At 65.5% G+C, this 3075-nt stretch overlaps 1 non-coding gene across 1 annotated transcript; it reads left to right on the forward strand.

The window, feature by feature from the left end:
* The first annotated feature begins 265 nt into the window (after positions 1-265).
* Positions 266-418, forward strand: LOC129133407 (5.8S ribosomal RNA). The gene has a single exon (XR_008535966.1). It is a non-coding gene; the product is annotated as a 5.8S ribosomal RNA (ribosomal RNA).
* Positions 419-3075: the final 2657 nt, after the last annotated feature.

A 3075-nucleotide genomic window follows, 5' to 3' on the forward strand; every position in this document is an offset into this window, starting at 1 on the left:
GGCCGAGCCCGGGCGCCTGGGCCGCCTCTGAAGGACGGCATTTGTGAGGTCGGCGTCTCCCCTCACAGGGGGAGGCAGTTGGGGGTGCGAGCTCCCCCGCCTCTTGGCCGGCCTTCATAGCGTAGGTTGCTCCAGTTGTTTTTTTCCCTCCCCTTCCATTTCTGTGTGTTCGTACAGTCGAAGCCAGGTGCACGCCCCCGCGTCCTCGGCGCCAGAGTAACAAAAAAAGGGGCCGCTCGGCGTGAGTGGTGCCCAAAGGGCAGACAACTCTTAGCAGTGGATCACTCGGCTCGTGTGTCAATGAAGAACGCAGCTAGCTGCGAGAATTAATGTGAATTGCAGGACACATTGATCTTCGACACTTCGAACGCACTTGCGGCCCCGGGTTCCTCCCAGGGCTACGCCTGTCTGAGCATCGCTTGACAATCAATTGCTGTCCAGGGGCCACCCCGGCGGCGCGGCTAAGGTCGTCTTGCAGGCCCGTCGCCCGCGGAGGTGGCAGCGGCAGCGGCGACTCCGGTGTCCCTCCAGTGCCAGGAGGGAAGGTGGTCAGGGGTTCGGCGAGAGAAGCGCTTCCCTAGGCGGCCTCGATCCCTTCCCTGCGGCCCGGTAGGCATCGTCGTCATTGCAGTTGTCATCGTCGTCGTCGTTGCCGCGCAGGGCCTTCGTCCCCCTAAATGCAGACTCGGGGAGCGCTCCGTAGCTCCCTGCTCCCGGAGCGAGCCGCTGGGGCGGAGCTCGTCCTCGCCGGGACCGTGCCGGGGATGCGGTGGCACGGCGGCCTGGGGAGAGCGAGAGACAGCGTCGAAAGGCGCCGCCGAGGGCCTAGAGAAAGAGAGAGGAGGGTGAGACGGGGAGGCGAGGCACGGGCCTTGCCCCTAGGCTCCCCCCCCGTGTGGGCGGCTGTTTTCGGGTGGGTACCGCAGCGGTACCGTGCCGTGCTGCGGCACGGACAGGCGAGGCGAGAGCGCCAGGGACGGGGGTTCTGACCCCTCCTCCCTTCGCCCGCCCCCTCCTCTTCTGTCGTGGTTTCAGGGCACACCAAGGGGTGCAGTCGCTCTTCTCTCTCTCCCCACTGAGGCCGTCGCGCGCGCCGCCGCCTGCCCAGTCCTCCCACGCGGGGCTGTCTCTGCCGCGCTCCCTTTTTGGTTCTCGTCTCCGAGATGGGGCTCTCCATCTCCTCGTCGCTTGCTCGCGCACACACGTGCTCTCTCTCTCTCTCCGGCTCCCTCCGGGAGTGCAGAGAAGAGAGGAGGCGGGCGGCGTAGCGGGCGGGGGAGACAAGGCAGCCGTCTCTGTGCACACCCCCGTGCGTGGTGCGGCCGAGCTTTGGGCTTGTGACCTCAGATCAGATGTGGCGACCCGCTGAATTTAAGCATATTAGTCAGCGGAGGAAAAGAAACTAATGAGGATTCCCTCAGTAACGGCAAGCGAAGAGGGAAAAGCCCAGCGCCGAATCCCCGCCCCACGGTGGGACACGGGACATGTGGCGTACAGAAGCCCCCCTCCCCGGCGGCGCTCTTGGGGGACCCAAGTCCTTGTGATCGAGGCCGCAGCCCGCGGACGGTGTGAGGCCGGTAGCGGCCCCCCGGCGCTCCAGGCCCGGGGCTTCTCGGAGTCGGGTTGCTTGGGAATGCAGCCCAAAGCGGGTGGTAAATTCCATCTAAGGCTAAATACCGGCACGAGACCGATAGCCAACAAGTACCGTAAGGGAAAGTTGAAAAGAACTTTGAAGAGAGAGTTCAAGAGGGCGTGAAACCGTTAAGAGGAAAACGGTTGCAGCCCGCGCAATCCGCCCGGAGGATTCAACCCGGCGAGTTGCGGGGAGCCGGCGCGGGCTTGGCGGATCCTCGCCTCTGCCTCCTCTCCCTCCCCCGGGCGAACCCTGTCCGCGGGGGCTGGCCGGGGGGGGGCGGGCCAGCGTGGGGACCGCTGCCTGGCCGGCAGCCGGCTCTGGCCGGGATCATTTCCTCCGCGGCAGTGCGCCGCAACCGGCTCCGGGTAGGCTGGGAAGGCCTCCGGCGGGCAGGTCGCCCGGCGCCGCACGAGCGGCAGTGGGTGTTACAGCCCCTGGGCAGCAGGTCTTGCTGAATCCCGGGGCCGAGGGAGAGGACCGCCGCCGCGCCCTCCTGCCCCCCTGTCGGCAGCACCATGGTGGAGGGCGTCGCTTTTCCCCCGCCCTCCCCCTCCTGGGATGGGGGGGGTGGGGGCGGCGTCCCCACAGTGCAGCGTTTCATGCAGGGGTGCAGGGGCGAAGCCCGCGGACCCCCGGCGCCACTGTCAACCGGAGCGGACTGTCCTCAGTGTGCCCCAACCATGTGGCGCCCCAGGGCCGGACTTGTTGGGCCGCGCTCCGGCGCCTGGGGTCCACGGCGATGTCGGCTACCCACCCAACCCGTCTTGAAACACGGACCAAGGAGTCTAGCACGTGCGTGAGTCAGGGGCCGTCATCGAAAGCCCGCGGCTCAATGAAGGTGAGGGCCGGTGCGCACCAGCTGAGGTGGGATCCCGGGGCACGTGTCGCGCCTGGCAGCCCCGGGCGCACCACCAGCCTGTCTCGCCCGCCGACCCCTCACGGGGCCGGGGAGGTGGAGCGTGAGTGTCCGTGCTAGGACCCGAAAGATGGTGAACTATGCCTGGGCAGGGCAAAACCAGAGGAAATTCTGGTGGAGGTCCGTAGCGGTCCTGACGTGCAAATCGGTCATCCGACCCGGGTCTAGGGGCGAAAGACTAATTGAAACATCTAGTAGCTGGTTCCCTCCAAAGATTCCCTCAGGATAGCTGACACTCGGCAATGGGCAGTTTTACCTGGTAAAGCGAATGATTAGAGGTCTTGGGGCCGAAACGATCTCTACCTATTCTCAAATTTTCAATGGGTAAGGGGGCCGGCTCGCTGGCGTGGAGCAGCGCCATGGAATGCATGTGCTCAGTGGGCCACTTTGGTAGGCAGAACTGGCGCTGCGGGATGTACTGAACGCCGGGTTAAGGCGCCTGATGCCAACGCTCATCAGAGCCCAGAAAAGGTGTTGGTTGATCTAGACAGCAGGACGGTGGCCATGGAAGTCGGAATCCGCT

The sequence above is a fragment of the Agelaius phoeniceus genome, chromosome 8, assembly GCF_051311805.1.
Source record: "Agelaius phoeniceus isolate bAgePho1 chromosome 8, bAgePho1.hap1, whole genome shotgun sequence".
Classification (NCBI taxonomy): Eukaryota; Metazoa; Chordata; class Aves; order Passeriformes; family Icteridae; genus Agelaius; species Agelaius phoeniceus.